General features: G+C 36.7%; 1 protein-coding gene across 5 annotated transcripts in view; it reads left to right on the forward strand.

The window, feature by feature from the left end:
- Positions 1-1732: 1732 nt before the first annotated feature.
- Positions 1733-18734, forward strand: part of FNDC3A (fibronectin type III domain containing 3A) — a 190754-nt gene continuing 173752 nt past the window's right edge. For 2 of the 5 annotated variants that reach the window (XM_074304747.1, XM_074304749.1), the window contains exon 1: positions 1739-1873. The gene's annotated coding sequence lies outside the window, so the exon portion shown is untranslated. Of the gene's footprint in view, positions 1874-2472; positions 2655-18734 lie in introns of those variants that run through there. The other 3 variants (XM_074304750.1, XM_074304748.1, XM_074304746.1) reach the window with 3 other exon arrangements.

Here is an 18734-nt window from a genome sequence, read left to right on the forward strand (position 1 = left end):
TGGTGAGTATAATTATAACTGCCTTAATATTATACCTTGAAGTTTCAGTCTTTAACAAAAATTATCTCATTTGGGCCCCAAAGCAACCTAGTTGAATAGCTACCATTACCCCCATTTTAACAGGAGACACTGATGCTCAAATATAGTGATTTGCCCATAGTTTAGTAAAAATCAAATGTAGAATTTGAAATCTAAGTCTTCCAGGATCCAAATCTTATATTCTATCTAGTAACACCATTGTGCCTGTAAGAACAGTTTCAAAGTATACCTTATTTGGTTGACTAGTCCAAATGAGCAGATGTATGTCAACAAAGGTCTTTACGAACTTAAAACTTCACAAAGATAATTACTTGAATAATATTATTTTGTTCAAGTTTTCTCCACTTCTAGTTGGGGGTGCGGCTTGGAGTGAAGGAAACCTGAGTTCAAAAAATGTCAGATGAATATTAGCTATGTGATCTTGGGCAAATCAGTGAATTTTAACTGAAGTTTCCTTAACTGTAAAATGGGGATAAGAATAATACTAAACTTGCATCTTTATAAAAGTACCTACTGTTTGATGGGATTAAGATAGAAATGAAGGCAAGATGGGTTACTGCACTATTCTACTGCCATTCTCTTCTATTTAATGGTCTTTATACTATTGCACAGGTGGATAAAATAACTTTTTGGTGGTAGAATAAAAGTTTTTAACGAGGTAAGATCATCTTTTCTAACTTCATGCAAATCATCCTGGAGACATCTCCAGTAATAGACAGGAAAACTGGAATGACTTCTGATTTCTTCTAATTTCTGAACGTGTTTCCTTCCGCTGAGCTTGAACCCATAGCATGGCAGCAAGGGTTAAAAACCTTGTTTTTTATGGATTAGTGATGTGTCCAGGCAGTTGTGGAGAACAGTCCGGTATGTACTAAGGGGCAGTTCCTGTGAAACTGATTGGTGATTCTCCAGGGTAGTTTCGGGGACACATCTACAGAATGGGCCCGCATGCCTTGCTAAGGGATTATACGTAGCAAGTTTATTATATAGATAACAAATAGATTAAATTATATATGTTTGCATATATTTCTATTTTTTGTCAATATGACAAAATAAACATGTATATTTAAGATACACGTCATATTCTATCATTTGATATTTGATTTTACAGCCCTATGGATGTTGCCTAGTTTATAATTTTCATCATTTGAGTCTGTAACTGTTATTCCTGAGTTGTTTTAAACGTCTCCAGCCGTAAGCTTGATACCAGTGTTCCCTCTGGAGGACATTAAGTTGGGTTACTTCGCCGGAGGTAACCATTTTTAAATAAGTTTACGTTTGGGGTGCAACACTCATAAGAACCCTCAACTCCGAAGTCAGTGGCTCGGGGAAACCCCGGCCACTGCTCGACCCCCCAAAGAAATTGGAAAGTTCGGGTGGACTCAGTCTCCAGCTTCGCTACAAGTAACTTCACAAAAGAACCGCCCCTTTTCTAGGTGGGCGGGAGGATACGGGAGGCAGATCTGAGAACCAACTAGAGGGGGAAGGGGCGGAGCTGCACGCAGGCGCACTCTGCGCCCCGACTCACGGCCCCTCCCCTTGTGGGCCGTAGTAAGCATGGCGGCAGCGGCATTTGTAGTCTCCCATGTGAAACAGAAAGAGGGAGCCAGCGGGAGACTGGGCGAAGAGCGAGGCTGAGCCGCGGCGCCGTCACTGCAGGGACACCACTCCCACAGCAATCCCAGCGCCATCGCTAGCAGCCCCTCCGCTGCCAGAGCGAGGGAAGGAAGACGGGGCGGGGGAGGAGGAGGAGAAGGAGGCGGCGCCGCGGGACGACGGGGAGGCGAGACGGAGTCGGGGGGAACCGCTGCGGGAGCGCGGCGCAGCTGTGGAGGTGAGAGCCCCCGCGGCCTCCCGGGGCCGCGAGGATGGGGACTTGCTGAGGGGAGGGCGGCGGGATGGCGGGAGGGAAACAGAGAGGGAAGTGGTCCATCCGGCGCCGCCGGAGCCGGAGCGACCGCGGCCAGGAGACCGTTAGTCTGGAGGGGCTGGGCGAGCCGGGCGGGCTGGCCGTGAGGACCCGGGGTCCCGGGCACGGCCCGATCCGCCGGCGGGCTCCAGCGGCGCCAGAGGGACTTGCTTCTCCTACACCTGCCGCCCTGCGCTCTCCGCCCGCCCCGCCGGAGAGGAGGAAAGCCGCGGCCGCTCCAGCTCCACACGCCCCTTACTTCCCCCCGCCCCGGCGCGACCGAGACCCTTCTCATTTGCGACCCCCCCGGCGCCCGCCCATCACCCACCGTCTGGCTTCGGAAACTTGGCTGCGGCTGAAGTTGGAAGCTTTTCCTGAAGATGATTCTCCGCCCCCGCCCCCGCCCCCTTCTTGGGTTTAAAACCTTGAAAACCTGCCCTTCCGTGTTTGATTCTTGGCGGCGGCGGCGGGGGGCAGGGGGCGGGGGCGGAGGAGGCTGGAGGCTGGATTCCGCGCTCGGGTGCGTGAACCACCTGTTCCGCCCCGAGGTTGGCGGTCGGGGCGCAGCCTTGGGGTGATCAGCCTGCCTTTGTGAACTTTTGACACTACCAGAAAAGGACGTCATGTGTCAATTAAGGGAAAACTGACACAGAATCAGGTCTTAAAACTCTAGAACGGTGGAGCGGCTGCTTGCTGTGTGTCCTAGGTGAGGATTCTCTGGGGCTCTGGAATCTGGGGACAGAGGATGCGGTTTTGGTTCCCGGGAATTAGCTCCTAAGGTGGTTCTTATGTGCATTTGTCCGTGTCGGTTCCTTGGGGCTGATGACCACCTCACAAGACTGGTTCCATCCCCATTTCGTATAGATCTCCTACATGTATTCATAGTTCCGAAATGCTCTTTTCCGAAGGCTTATGCCTACAAGACAGCACAATGTAATGTCTATTATAAGCAAACATGTAATTTAGTAATGCTTTCTGGGCTTCTCCATTTTTTAGCATGATGCATACTAATGCTAAGATCAGCGCTAAACACCATATGTTTGGCAGAATTTGCATTTTATAGCCATGATCTTGTGTTTTGGTAAATATTTATTTGAAATTCTTCCTGTTTTTTGGTAAATATGTCTATCTTATCATTGTTATCACAAGTTTTAGCCATTCATTATTTTTTTGGTATAGATTACTTACAATGAAGAAGTAAATGAACCAGAGAGAAATTTGCTTCTACTCTCTCTCTCTTTGTTGCCATTGAATTCTTTTTTTTTTTAATGAATTTTTTGATAAATATATATGCATTCTGTTATTGCTGTCACTAGTTTTAACCATTAATTGGGAGAGAGTATTTCTTTTTTTGAAAGAATAGATTAATTATGTCTACAAAGAAATAAATGCCCCAGAGAGATATTTGCTTCTATTTTTTCCTTGTTTATTGCCACTGAATTAATTTTTTTTTCTTTAAGAATGAAAATCTAATGAAATCATGGGTGTGAGGACAGATGCTAGGCCTGAAAGAAAATGGACAGTATCTAGGAAGGATTTTTAATAACTAGTGTAGCCCATGTTACTGAACCTTTTTTTAGGCCGCTAATATTTATTACAGAGACAAATAAAGAAAGAATTTTTTCTCATCTTGTTGAATTAGCTTAATAGAATGTTTTAATAATACTAGAAATAATAGCATGTTCCCTACAAAATTTTACCCCTTTTCTTCCTTTTATTTCACTTACAGATTATGTGTCACAATATTAATGTCAACTCAGATTGATTTTATCTTGGTCATCTGTATACTTGTACGTTGTCTTTTCTCCCCAGGATGAATTGAGTGCCCAAGTATATAAATTAATTTTTAATAATTTTAATAGCATAAGTAAAATGTAATTATGTACATACATATTAGGTAATTTGCTTTCCTAATAATCAGGTACGTTCCCAAGATAAGTATAATATAGTTTAGATTGTTATTTGGGATTAACTATTTCATTACTCAATTTCTCTTCTGTGGATAATTGAAAGCTGATTGTACTTTAATGATTATCTCAAGGAACTAGTAATAAAATTTTAGGACTAAATGGACATTTGATTCAACTCATTTTGTAGATGAAAGAACTGAGACTCGGATTAAGTGACTTGGATCTCCTTTTTCCCACCCAGGGTTCTTTGCTATCTTAATGTTTAAGATAAAAGAGTGGTCATTGATAAGGATCAATCACAGAAAAGCATATTAAAATATTGCATGAAGAAAAAAGTAGGCTATGAGTAAGCAAGGAACCTAATAAAAAGAAAAAAAAGTTCATATTTTACTTCTGTGTTTTCATTTTTATTCTGGGTTAAGTTCATTTAACTCATAATTTAACCATCTTTTGTTAATTTAGACTTTTGCCAGTTTAGACATTCATACTTCTGTTTTTGTAATATTGGCTGTATGAATTACAGGTTTGTGTTCCTTGTGGTTTTTTCCCTTGATTTCCTGACATTAAGAAAATGTCACTTGATGAGGTAACTACTCAAACAAAAGGGTTTAAGCATTATTTTTAAAGCATTCTTTTTTTTTCCCTCACCTTGAAAATGAACTTAACTTCAGATATGAAACTTAGATACATTCACAATTACATTTTATCAGACAGATTTATGGCTGTTTTTTGTTTGTTTATTTGTCTGAGAGAAGAGTGTTTGCTTTTTTTTTTGAAACTTGTTCATCAAAAATTCTAGAAGAAGACAGCAGATTGATGGGCAGGAAACTGTTTCTAACTCCAGTAATTATTATGTGCCTTTACTTTGTTTACCAGCAAAAACAAAATATTGATTCCATATGTTATTAAATATTTCAGGGTACCCTACTTATGTAAAGTGTACTTTGTAGAAGGGACATTGGGACCAGTTTGCTTAAAATGGCTTATTTCATTTTATATTATGATAAATGTATAGTACTCCCTTTGTTGTGGAGAGACTTAATTCTGAGTGGTTTGTCTCTTGGTATGTCACAGTCTATAGCTTCTCCAAGCACACACGAGTGTTTATTTGTCTCTTGCAGATTGGCATCGTGCCCTGTGGTCTGCCTCCTAGTCAGTTGGTGTCTAGTCTTCTGCATGTGTAATCTCCTTCCCTTCTTTCTTCTGCTAGTTGAGTACTATGGTCTTGAGGAAAGCAACTTGCCTGTCTTTACAGACTTGCAGATTATAGACTTGGAAAGGACTCTGATGGCTCTGAGGGCCAACCAGTGCCTCAGAAAGAACCCTCTGTACAACAGACTTGACAAGGCATCATCTACCCTTTGCTTGATGATCTCTTCTAAGGGAGAACTCACTACCCTGGAGTTTTTCCTTATATCCAACTTGTTTGCCACTTCCCAATGCTTCTAGTTCTGAGACCAGGAGTAACAAAAACAGTCCTTATTACATTTGGCAGCTCTTCAAGTACTTGAAGACAAATCTCATGCTCCCCCTTAAGACTTCCATCCTTCTTTTCTTCAGCCATTCTTTATGTAACACAATCTTTAACCATTTCAACATTTGCTCTCATTTTGGATATTTGCTAGCTTATCATCAGGATCTTACCTGTTGATTCCTAGACTATAAACAGTAGTCTAGGGATGGTTTGACTAGAGCAAAGTACAGAGGACCATAATTTCCTCACTTGTAGATGCTAAGCTTCTTGTAATGCAGTCTAATGTAGCATTCACTTTCTTGATTGTCTTATCTCATTGTTAACTCATAATGAACTTGTGTTCCATTAAAAAAACAGATTTTGTTGTTTTTCTTTTTTTCTCCCCTAAAATGCTGCTAACCATACCTCCCTTCATCATATACGTTATTTGACTTTTTTTTTAACTCAAGAATAAGACTTTACATATATTTAAATTGAATCTTGTTTTATTCTGCTCTGTGTTTTAGAATATCAGAATATTCAAAGTATTCTGCAAATTCAGTGGAAGAGATTACACTAAGACTCTTATTTAGGGGAGGGAGAGTATGCCAAAAGGATGACAATTTTTTTGTCTATCTGTAATCCTTGTATCATAACAAAAATTCAATCTAATAAGCATTTACTAAAGACCTACTATATCAAGTATCTGTGTAAATTTGCCAAGGATACAAGACAAAAAAAAAGCTTTTTCTAGGAGTTTAGGATATGGAGGGAGGAAAGGGGATTACATAGAATCCTAGATATAAGAAAGGAAAAGGGAATACATATTTACATGTAATATTGCCAGTTACTGTGCTAAGTGCTTTGCAAACACTGGCTCTTTTGGTCCTTACTACACCCTTAGGAGATAGTTGCTATTATAATCCCCATTTTATAATTGAGAAAAACAGTGATTAAATGACTTGCCTAATCACTGTCACATAGCTTAAAAAAATAATAACTAATATTTATATAGCCATTACTATGTCCAAGGCAATATATATGTTAAATACATTACAATTGTTATTTTATATTTGATCCTCCTAACCCTGGGAGGTAGGTTCTATTCTTTACCTTATTATATAGATGAAAAAACTGAAGCACACAAAAGTTAAGTGACTTACCCAGGATCCTGAAGCTAGTAAAGTCTGAGGTCAGATTTAAATTCAGTTCTTGCTGATTCCAAGCCCAGTGTTGTGTCCATTGACACCTAGCTGTCTCAGATGTCAGAAACAACTTAAGGGAACACTTGATTTAACTACCCCAAAGGTTTGTGTGTAGTAAGCATCAGGTCAGAGGTAGTGTTTAAGCTCAGGTCTTTTGAATCCAGTCAGTGTACATCTCACTGTACCATATTTATGGTAATTTGGGAAGTGGGTTTGAATACTTACTAAAGGGATCAGAAAAGGCTTCCCATAGGATGTGCACATGAACTGAGCTTTGAAGGAAACTCAGGATTCTTAAGGATGGAGCTGAGTACATTCCAGAGTTAGGGGCAACCTGTGATAAATCATCACAAGCCTGATTATAATCAGGGTGGTATGTGCCTGTAAGCTTAGTAAGGACAGATTGATTCTCTTGGTTAAAGTAGGTGCCCCTAGCTGATGAATTTATACACTTGGGTTTGCTCTTTGAAGCCATTTAATTTCACACTATTTTCTGGTCTTAGACTGTACCTCTATCCCAGCCAGCCACCTCACAAATTTGCAGTTGTATAATCGATCAAAGATTATTTTGCCACTTCTAGATAACTGCTGAGAAGACAGGTGATAGAGAATGTGCAAATTCCTTGTTCTTCAAGAGTTTATTGCCAAAAAAGAAATAACTAGGGGATAATACAAAGAGGTATAAACATTATACTATGAGATATAAGTAGTGCAGCATTTGGAAGAGAGGGAGTTTTAGTGAAAAAAGGAATGCTCAAGTAGTCAGAAATATTATGGAGAAGATAAGCTATGTGGATTATTTCAGATGAAGATAACGCACCAACATAGTGTGAAACATTGGTTATTAGTGACAAAGAAGACTGAATGGGTACGTAGGTTGTACCTTGTCCTTGACTGCAAGGAATGTTGATTCCTTCGCATAAAACCCAGTGCTAACATTTTATGAAATTTACATTCAATCAATCAAAAAAATGTGCACTATGTGCTGGGTGTTATGCTAAGCACTGGAGTTAGACAAATAAAAAGACAATTCCTGTTCTCAAGGAGCTCAGTCTAATGGACAAGGTAAGATATAATTATTTACAAATTTTTATTTTTACATATATATATATAAATATATACACACATATGTATGGGATAAGAAATTCATAAGATAGTAAATACTATAATTCGATCATTATGAATAGTATAATCTTCATGTATGAAGGACAGGGCATTTTACTTTTGTACTTGTTTATCATTGAAATTATTAAGCAGCTAGATGGCATAGTGATAGAGTACTGGGCCTAGAGTTAGGAAGACCTAAATTCAAATCCAGCCCCAGATACTTAGTAATTGTGTGAATCTTGGCAAAACACTTAATCTCTGTTTGCCTCAGTTTCCTCATCTGAAAAGTGGGGGGTGATAATAGCACTTGGCTCCCAAGATTGTTGGGAGCATCAAATGAGATAATAATTGCAAAGCTCTTATTAAAGTGCCTGACGTATAGCGCTAGCACTCTATAGATTTTAACTATTTATTATTATGTAATGTGTCTAATAGGTTTATGTAGAGTAATATTTAAAAGCCATAATGGGGATTGTAGCCCTATCCCAGGGAATGTGTTATAAGACCAGTTGGAAGATTAGACAGGTCTTACTAACCTCTCCAACATCATCCTACTTTTACCAGCCTTTTTAACTATGCAAGAGCCAAATCCTCTGGGCTGACCTAAGCAGGAGTTGCATAGATGCTACTGAAAAAATCCTCCCCTCTTCATTGTATCCCTCTTTTCTGTTCTCAGAACCCCACCCCCCAACATCACCTTTTAGCTGAAACAGCTGCTCCTCAGAAAATGGGATATGTACTCAGGGTCAGGAAGAGTAGAGAACTACGATTATTAAGTACCTATTGTGTACTAGACACTGTGTTAAGAACTTTACAGTACCTCTTTAATCTTCACAACAAACTTGAGCATTAGGTATTATTAATGTTCCCGTTTTGTAGTTGAAGAAACTGAAGCAGAGAGTGGTGAGTTGTTTAAGGTTCTACATCTAGTAAGTGTCTGAGTATGGTTTTGACCACTGGATGTAGAGACTGCACTACTTAGCTTGCCTCAAAAGAGCCTCTGTTGCCCCCTTTTTTGTTTTGGGTGGAATAGTGAATTGCATAGAATGAATATGTATGGATGGGTTATGGTCCATATAACATCTCATTATGATTCTCTTTTTTTCCCCTCAAATTCATTACTCACACTTCTCTATTACTTTTGAGGATACCACCATCCTTCTAGTAACCTACGCGTTATCTTCAACTCTTCACTCATCACTCATAATACATTTAGTTAAGTCTTCCCTTTTCTACCTCCACAAAAATCTTTCACACCACTCCTTTTTTCTCCACCCATTTAGCTACATCCTGGTTCTGTCCTTTTCACATCTCACCTGGACTGTTGCAGATTGTCCTTAAGTCCATCCTACACAAACTATTAAAGTGACTTTCCTAAAGAACACATCTGACATATCACTCTTTTATTCATTAAATTCTATTGGCTCACTGTTGACTTTCACCTTTATCCTTATAAAATTCATTTTCTTTAAATAATTACTGTAAACTGTGATACAAATAGTACTAATGATCAGTCAATAACAGTCATATAGAAGGGACAGCTATTTTATTTTTGTGCTTACTTTTATTATGTGTTTTATATATGTGTGTGTGATAAATGCATTATGGATTTATATATTTTTTATAAGTTTATTAATTTGATTTGTAATCAAATAAACTTAAAAACCATAGTCCTAAAGCAATTTACCATTTGGGCAGTAAAATTTGGTCATTTTTATTGCAACCATAATTTAAAATGTTTTCTATGCATTGAAGTTCAACTGAAGAGTTGAGAAAACACAGAAACAGAAAAAACTAATATAGTAACATTTATCTGGTGGTCAGATTTCTACAAACCTTGACCACACTTTGGAAACTGAACGTAATGAGAAAAAAAGTTTCTAAGTAGTGGAGATTGCCTGTTTTTTACCTCATATTGAAGCCACCCTCAGGCTATACACACCCTTGTTGACCTGTAATTTTGCCTAAAATTAAGTTTAACAATTCAATCTTGGTCCTAGCTGTGGAGAACCAGAAGCAGTTAAGAGGTAAGGCTGAAATCTGATAAACTTTGAAGTGCCTAAAAGGAGCTAGCCAAAGCAGAAGAATTAGATAAAAGTCTTGAGTCCATTTAATATAGGGTCAAAAAGCCCAAATACAATTCAAAAGATCCTTTGTGCATTACTTAGCACACTATAAAAGTTTATGATACTGAGACATCCAAAAAAGGTTAAATATTCACTTTACTCTTTAATAAGGCTAGGAAAAATTTTTTTAATTGTTTTTTCATTTAGCAAAAATCTTCCTCCTAGTTGGAGAGAGGTAGTGGTGACTAGGAATCAAATCCTTGTTAGAAATATGTAAAGCAAATTTGTTGTTGTTGTTTTTAAATTTTCCAAATACATGCCAAAATAACTTTCAACATTCTCCTTTGTTCCAAATTTTTCTCCTTCTACCCCTTCCCTTTTCCCCAACACAGCAAGCAATCTGATGTGTTAAACATGTGAAATTTTTCTAAATATATTTCCATATTTCTCATTCTGAGCAAAATAAATGAGATCAAAAAGGAAAAAAAACAAACAAAAGGTGAAAATACTATGCTTTGATCCATGTTCAATCTCTCTCTGGATGTCGATGGCACTTTCCATCCCAAGTCTATTGGAATTGTCTTGAATCAGCTCATTGTTGAAAAGAGCCATGTCCATCTCAGTTGATCATCACATAATTTTCTTGTTACTGTGTACCATGTTCTCTTGTTTCTCTCACTTCACTTAGCATCAGTTCTGAAATCAGCCTGCTTATCATTTCTTACAGAATAATAATATTCTGTTGCCTTCATATACCAAAACTTACTTAGCCATTCTCCAACTGATGGCCATCCACTCAATTTCCAGTTCCTGGCCACTACAAGAAGGGCTGCTGCAAACATTTTTGCACATGTGGGTCCTCTCCCCCTTTTATAATCTTTTTGGGATACAGATCCAGTAGTGATTCTGGATCAGAAACTATACATAGGTAAAGCAAAATCTCATTTTATGCTCTGAGCCTTTCCTCTTTCAAGATGTGGATAGTATATTTCATCATTATTCTTCTGGATTTGTGGTTGGTCATTATACTTATCAGAATCCTTAATACTTTCATATTGTTTACCTTTACCATATGTTGTCTTTCTATAAATTGTTTTCCTAGTTTTGTTCATTTCACTATATCAGTTCATGTAGGTCTTCCAAGATTTCTCTGAAACCACCACCATCATTTCTCATAGTTAATAGTATTTAATCACATTTATATATGCTTTAATTCTTTCAGCTGATCCCTAATTACCTTCTCAGACTCTCATACTTTGCTACCTCAAAAAAAAAAAAAAAAAAAAAAAAAAGCTATAGTTTCATATACCCTTAAGATTTGTTTTGCTTAGGATTGATTCCTCCCATAACCTACCTTCATTCCTCTCTCTAATTCTCTCTTCTCTCCTTTTCCTATTTGTTTGTTGAGTAAATGTATTTTTGCATCCATCTTTGAATAGTTGTGAGAGATGATTTATTTGGATTTTTACTCTATTCCACTTAGTATTAATCAATTTGATAGAACAATATAAGGCCCCAGAGCTGTGAGCTACAGATTCTCAGTTCACTTGCTAAACTATAGGAAGTTAAAGGTCCTCTACCTCTTTTGCCTTGTTCAAGGTGACCAAGCCCAATGTGGCAGAGGTGACAACATGTTAAGTCTCCAAAAAATATTTCTGTACCTTTACTGACTGTGGTACATTTATACTATTTCCTTGTGCCTAATCTAAGGAGAGAAGCCTGTCCATCTTGTGTATAAATATTCCTCACTTCCTCCAACTTGTGACCCTGCGACATATGATTTTACTTATTTTAGCTTATGTGACACATGTCAGTTGGTGGAATTATGCTGTATTTGGTATAGCTATTCTTGAATGACTGGACATCTACCCCTATAAAAATATGGCCCAAGAAGGAGGAGGCATCTCATATCGTGAGGAAGCTCTGAAGTCCACTTCATTGGAAAGGACCATGGACTCTAATAATGCCATTGGCTCAGAGCTCTGCCTTAGGCTCTCTTAATGGAATACTTTTAATCCTCAGTGTAAAGTAACAGTATTATATTGTGCTTTGGCCAGTTTAGATGAGAATGAAGTTTGAGTTCTACTTCTTCTTTGTTTTTCTATTTGTATACTCTGATTGTGACATAATTTTCTTTATCCTTTTCCTTTTTCCCCCTAGTATATTAATCTTCCATAATAGAACTGTTTCCCAAGCCTTCTTTCTAATTAGATTCTCTCCATGACTCCTGATAATGATAAGTTTCTGAGAGGACACATGTATCATCATCTCATATGTGTTTTATGTGTTTTATCCTTAGGGATAGCTAGGTGGCCCAATAGAGAGAATACCAGGCCTGAAATCAGGAAGTCTCAACCTCCTGAGTACAGATTTGGTCTCAGAAACTCACTAGCTGTGTGATTTTGGGCAAGTCACTTATACTTATTTGCTTCAGTTTCCTCATTTGTAAAATGAGATAGAGAAGGAAATAACAAGCCATTTTAGTATCTGTCAAGAAATATCAAATAGGGTGTAATGAAGAGTTGGACATGATTGAAAAAAACTGAAAAACAAACTTTATCCTTGTTATTTCTCTTATCATTGTTCAGTCACACTTAGTTTTTTATGTTTCTCTTAATTCTTGTGTTTGATCTTGAGAGTTTTTATAGAGTTCTGGTCAAGAATACTTGAAAATCCTCTATTTTATTAAAAATCCTTTTTTCCTTTTCCCCTCATTCACTCATAGGATTATATTGAATTTTGTCAAGTAAGTTATTCTTGTCTTTAATTTTATATTCTTTGCCTTCTGGAATATGGTGTTCCAAATTCTCCCCTTGTTCATCAGGGTGGCTACTAAATCATATGTGATCCTCTGTTTCTCTTCAGTACTTGAATTTTTTTCTTTCTGGCTGCTTTCATTATTTTTTCGACCTGTAAGCTCTGAATTTTGACTATGATATTCCTGAGAGTCCACTTTGATCTCTGGTTCTAAGAGAATGGAACAGTTTAGTTTTAAGATTTCTTGAAATGTGATGTCTAGTTTTGGTTTTTTTTTTGTTTTTGTTTTTGTTGTTTTTTTGGTTTTTTTTTTTTTTTTTGGCAGGGCATTCAGATAGTCCAATGATTCTTATGTTTTTTCGTGATCTGTTTTCCAAGTTGGTTATTTTTGCAATGGGCAGCTGGATGGTACCATGATTAGAGTGTCAGGCCTGGAGTTAAGAAACTCATCTTCCTGAGTTCAAATCTAGTCTCAGACATTTACTATATATGTGATTCTGGGCAAGTGACTTAACTATCTCAGTTTCCTCATCTATCAAAGGAACTAGATAAGGAAATGTCTACCTTTATACCAAGAAAACCCCAAATAGAGTCTGGTTGTTTCATAGTCAGTGTCTTCTATTTGTTCCATTCTGATTTTCACGAATTTGTTGCTTCAGTTTTATACCTGAGACCACATTGTAAATTTCCTTTCCAATTCTCTCTTCCATAGTTCTCATTTCTTTTCCAAGTTTTTTTCTCTAATATTGTCGTTTCGTTGACAAAAATATTTAATTTTTTTTTCAAGTCTTTATTCTAGTTCTACTTGAATTTAGATTCAGACTGTGTTATGGGAATCTTTTTGTTTTGTTTTGGGTTTTGAGTCTTTTGCTTGGAAGTTTTTTGGAGTCAGTCTTTCTTTTTCTGGGTTTGTGTTAATGATCCTTCTTGCCACTAAATTAGATTTTTCTGTAGAATCCATTTTTTTGTTCAATTTTTTTAGCCTAATTCCTGACCTCATACTTGAGGTTAGGTCTAGACCCTGTTCTCTTCTTGAGGGAAGACCTGAGCTACTCCTGTTGCTCCTTTCTTGGGTATAAAGTGTTGTGTTGTTCCAAGATCTCAGGAACAGCTGATACTCTGGATCTGCCTGCATGCTCCCAAAGTAGTCTGATTTACAACAGAATCTGATTGCTATCCTTCTAGTCGGAGCTCTGCAAATTCCTGACCATTTGAGAAACAGTAGGCTAATGCTAGATTTGGCCATTGTAAGTCCCACAGGGAAACTTTGCTGGTTCACTTATAAGAACTGCAAGCTCTCCTTTGGTCTGAAATTCTTGCTTTGATTATTCCTTCTCAGGCTTTAGCTCAGACTTGAGTTTGGAACTGATTACATCCCTTTGCTCTTGGTGTCCAGGCCACACCATTGCTGCTTGCTTCTGAACCTGTTTCTTTCTTGATATATAGCTGAGGACCTGAGATCAATAGGTTGGGGATTGGTGCAGGTCCCTTTATCAATCTGTTCTTCATTTGAAATCTGGAATTGGACAGTGTATTACAAACTCCCAGTTTGCATTTTTTCCATAGTAGTTCTGTATGGCAATGCCTTAGTCCAGAGCCCAGGTCTTATCTACTCCATGTAAGTTTCAACTTTGTTTCCTTGTGCTGATTTGCACTAGAATAATGGCTTCCATCTAGCTGCCCTAGGACAGAGCACTGGTCCTGAAAGTCAGGAGCATCTGAGGTAAGATCTGGCCTCAGGCACTTAACACTTTGTGACCCTGGGCAAGTCATTTAACCCTGACTGCCTCTAAAAAAAAAGGGAGGGAGGGAAGGAAAGAGGGAGGGGAAAAAATGGCTTCCTTAACTTTTTCTGAAATTTCCCCATCAGGATTAGGTCTAGTGTGTTTTTTGGGTCTAGTTGGAAAAGAGTTCCTTACTTCACTGTTTGTTACTACTCAATTATTTTTAGAAACATCAACAGTGGTTAAAATAGAGTTTTAATGATTAAAGGGGAAAACTTTGTTTATTGGGGAAATTCATACATGTGAAGCCTATTCTTTATTTCTAGTGAGTTAAATTTGAAAGGCATCAGCTTTATTTAATCCTAATACTAAACTTTCAATCCAGTTTTTCCATCAATTGGGTTGCAACTTTAAGCTATGAATACATAGGCCTACCAGTAATTTTTAACTGGTAAGCATGGAAACAAAGAAAAACAAGATAAAAGTCCAGATTAGAAAATGTCTGTCATAAAAATAACCTTTACTAAAATGTCAAAGTTTAACTGCTAATTAGTAATTATGAATATGTGCATGCACTTTTTAAAAGGATACATAATGGAGTAAAATTCAAAGAAATGAGGCAGAAAGTAAATTCTTAAATGAACTTCATCTGTTTTTAATCTTTGCTTATTTTTTGCTTTCAATATTAAGAATAAGTTTATTGCCCACCAGCAGATTTTAACTCTTTTGTTCCTTAGGTCATCATTGATTATTGTTGCTCCAAAAAATATGTATGTTCATTGACTATTGTCAATTTTCTGGTGGGGAGTCTCTTTGCTGTCTGAGCAACAGGCTAATTAAATTCAAATATGTGGTCTATTGCTGGTTGAGTACTTGAAACTTGACTAGCTTTATAGGATATACCAGAACTTGTGTTTGCCTTGATGTATAAGGCCTTTGAGAAAATATTTCTTCCAGAGGAGGAATTAAAGTAAGCCTTCATATGGTAACTTTGTTTTTGCTATTTTTTAAAAGAGAAAACTTAAAAATAAACTCTTATGGGAAAGTTTTACTTTGTCCTTAATAGTTAGCTTGTTTCAAAGTTCTCTGCCTTCAGATTTGCCTTTAGAATAGCTTGGATAGGGGCAGCTAGGTAGTACAGTGGATAGAGCACCAACCCTGAAGTTAGGAGAACCTGAGTTCAAATCTGTCCTTAGATACTTAACATTTCCTAGCAGTGTGACCTTTGGCAAGTCATTTAACCCCAATTGCCTCAGCCAAAAAAAAAAAATTATAGAATAGCTTGGATATCAAAAGTCCTTTTAACCTATCTGCTTGCAACTCTTTAGCTTTCACTGATACTCCTAGAATATTATCCTACCTTTCTAATCCCCTTATTTTTAAAGAAATAAAATAGCCCTTTATTTAATAGCTCTATCTGCTCTGTTGAGGAAACAACAATTTTTTTTTTTGAATCATGTTAGAGATGACCATTTCCTTACTAATCCCAAATTATTGCCCTTTTTTTGAGCTAATTTTTTTCAACCTGATGAGATTTTATAGTTTGAAGAAGAAGGCTTTGGTATAAGATTTATTTAAGGTTATTCTAGCAGGTTTCTTGGCACTTTCATGAATCTGATTTTTTGCCAGAGACTTCTCTTCCCCCCCCCCAAAAAAAATTCTTTTTTAGAAAGGAGATAAAAGAAATTGTGGACTTGTACTATGTGTATTTTTTTTTTTTTAAGAAACACATAGTAAATATATATACAATCTAAGAGGTTAGTGACTGACAAAAGATTTTTAAGGGACTTTTTTCTCTCATCTGTATTTCAAAACATTTTATCTTTTTTTTAAACATGACTATACTAGTTTCATAATAATTTCTTTTTGATGATGCATAAATTCATTTTATCGAATACTTCTCTTCAGGACTTCTAGATACTAAGGATACAAAAGGGAAAATGAAAAAGTTTTTACCTTCAAGGAATTTACATTCTTTTTCCCATTAGAAGAATAATGATTTAATAGATGACTATATATAAAATAAGAGTAAAAGGAACAAAGAAGAAATCAAAATAATGTAGAAATTTTTGAGGAGAGAGATGGCACTAATGCCTGAGGGAATTAGGAAGACCTCATAGAATAAGTAGCATCAGAGCCGTTAGAAAATGAGAGATCTGAAAAATAGATGAAGAGAGAGTGCATTCCAATCATGGAGGCTGGCTTGTGCAAATCCTCAGAGGGAGATGGTATGTCAAGTTCAAGGAACAGCTAATAGCTTGGTTTGGCTGGAATGTAGAGTATGCAAAAAGGGAGTAATATGAAATAAAGCAGGTTGAAGAAAGAAAATAGAATGAAAATAAGGAAGGCTGAAACCAGATTGTGGAGAGCTTTAAATGTCATGCTAGTGGAGCTTGTATTTTATCCCAAAAGCAACAGGTTGCTGCTGAAACTTTTTGAGCAGGGGAGAGAGATGGTTATTGACCCCAAGATTATTTTGCAAACTTTGTGAAGGATAAATTAGTGATGGAAAAGATTGATGACAGAGAGATAGTTTGGGAAACAATGGCCTGAAGGTTGGCATGAAGCTGATTATAAGAGAATAGTCAAGCAGGACTAAAATTATGAGCCTGGAGGGCTAGGAAGATGGTGGATGAGCGTAACCAGAAATTGGGCAGTTTGGAAAAGGAGGATTGTTGGGTGAAAAGGAAGGAAAAGGTGAGTTTTTGGGTTTTTTTTTTTTTTTTAGTTCATATTGGATTTTAGCTGGTGGTAGCAGGCATGCCCAGCAGCCCTTAGATATCCAGACTTAAAATTCAGGAGAAAGATTAAGCTTTGGGCTGGGAATGGAGATTTAGAATCATTGTATTCAAGTAATAAATGAGCCTAGGGAACACAGATGAGGTTAGAAAAGAGTTACATGGAGAGGATAGAAGTCTCAAAAAGTATCTTGGGGAGACATTTAAAAAAAAACAACCTTATTTTTCTTTAATTTTTTAGAATTTATTTAAGAAACACAAAACTAAGATAATCATTTACATATACAACAAATAGCAGAAAGGGCCTATACAATAAAATAAGAATTTGTATTATATATAGATTGCTTTACAAGTATATAACACATTTTGATGTGCTGTTTTCAAACCTGTCTTGTTTGATTCCTTGTTTTTTCACTGTATTTTAAAAGCACTGACCCTCTTAAGTTTCTTTTTCTTTCCCTCTTCTTTCCTATTCCATGTCCCAAAGAAAAACAAGACCTTTAAAAAACTGCCCACATCGGCCAATTTCAGAAATTTATTCTGTACCTTAAGTTCATCATCTTTGTAAGGAGATGGAGGGGAGAGTATCTTTCATCACTTGTCCTCTGGAATCGTGTTTGGTCATTGCGTTGATTAGAATTTGTAAGCAAAATTCTAAAGTTTTTCTTTACAATGATATTGTATGATTGTTCTGCTGATGCTGCTCACCTCAAATTCATTAGTTCATATACTTATTCCCAAGATTGTCTAAAAATGTACATTGTACTTATTATGAGTCTGTATACCAGAATTTATTTATTTAGCCTTTTCCAGTTGCATGACACTTTCTTAGTTTTCAGTGCTTAGCCACTACAAAAAAGAGATGGAATAACTATTTTTCTATGTATGGATCTTTTCACTCTTTGACCTTTTTAAGGTAGTGGTTATATAGGGCAAAATGGATAGTTAGTGACTTTTGGGATTGTATAGTGGTTTCAAATTTCTTTCTCCAGTGACTGAACCAATTTACAATTTGACCAACATGTTTTCTTTTCCTTTCTCTTTCCCTTTTTCCTTTTCTTTTTTTCCCTTTCCCTTACCCACCAATTTGATGAGTGAGGTATGCTTACTTTATTTATTTTACATTCAGAGATGCAAGTCTTTATTACTAATTTGATATATAAAAGAATTGATTTAAATATATTAAAAAATGAAACATTCTTCAAAAGACAAATGGTCAAAGTATATGAGCAAGCATTTCTCAAAGAAATCCAAATTATTAACAAGGTTTTTAATAAAGACAAGTGTTTTGTCAAAAGGTTTGTGGGGTTTTTTGTTTTTGTTTTTGGTTCTGTATGTTTTGTTATCATAATTTTGGTTATTAATAGGGTCCATTATGGTTTTAACAACCTTGCATTGCTAGTATAAATGTTGTTGCAGCCTATCTGCTAATTATTTATTAATTTTTTTTTGCATCAGCATTCTTTGAGAATATTTGTCTCTAGATTTTTTTTCTCTGCATTTCTTTTCTTTTTAAAAAAATTTTCCCCTGATTTTGATATTGAAACCATCTTTTGTATTATAGTAGGAATTTGGTAGGATCCCTTGTGTGGGACAGTTATGACTTCAACCCAAATTAAAATCAGAGACTCTCAAGGTAAAAAGCAAAAAAGAATTTATTCTGATCTTGCAAGAAAGGGCAACTCCCAACAGACGAGGTGTTATCAGTAAAGGAATGCAAAGTGCAAACTGCAAAACACTAGATTATATAGATCCTGACCAGAACCCCACCCCCAATCTTTTCTCCCATTGTCTGGGGGAATCCAGGCTTGCACACCTAAACATAG

Source organism: Sminthopsis crassicaudata, chromosome 3, assembly GCF_048593235.1.
Source record: "Sminthopsis crassicaudata isolate SCR6 chromosome 3, ASM4859323v1, whole genome shotgun sequence".
NCBI lineage: Eukaryota > Metazoa > Chordata > Mammalia > Dasyuromorphia > Dasyuridae > Sminthopsis > Sminthopsis crassicaudata.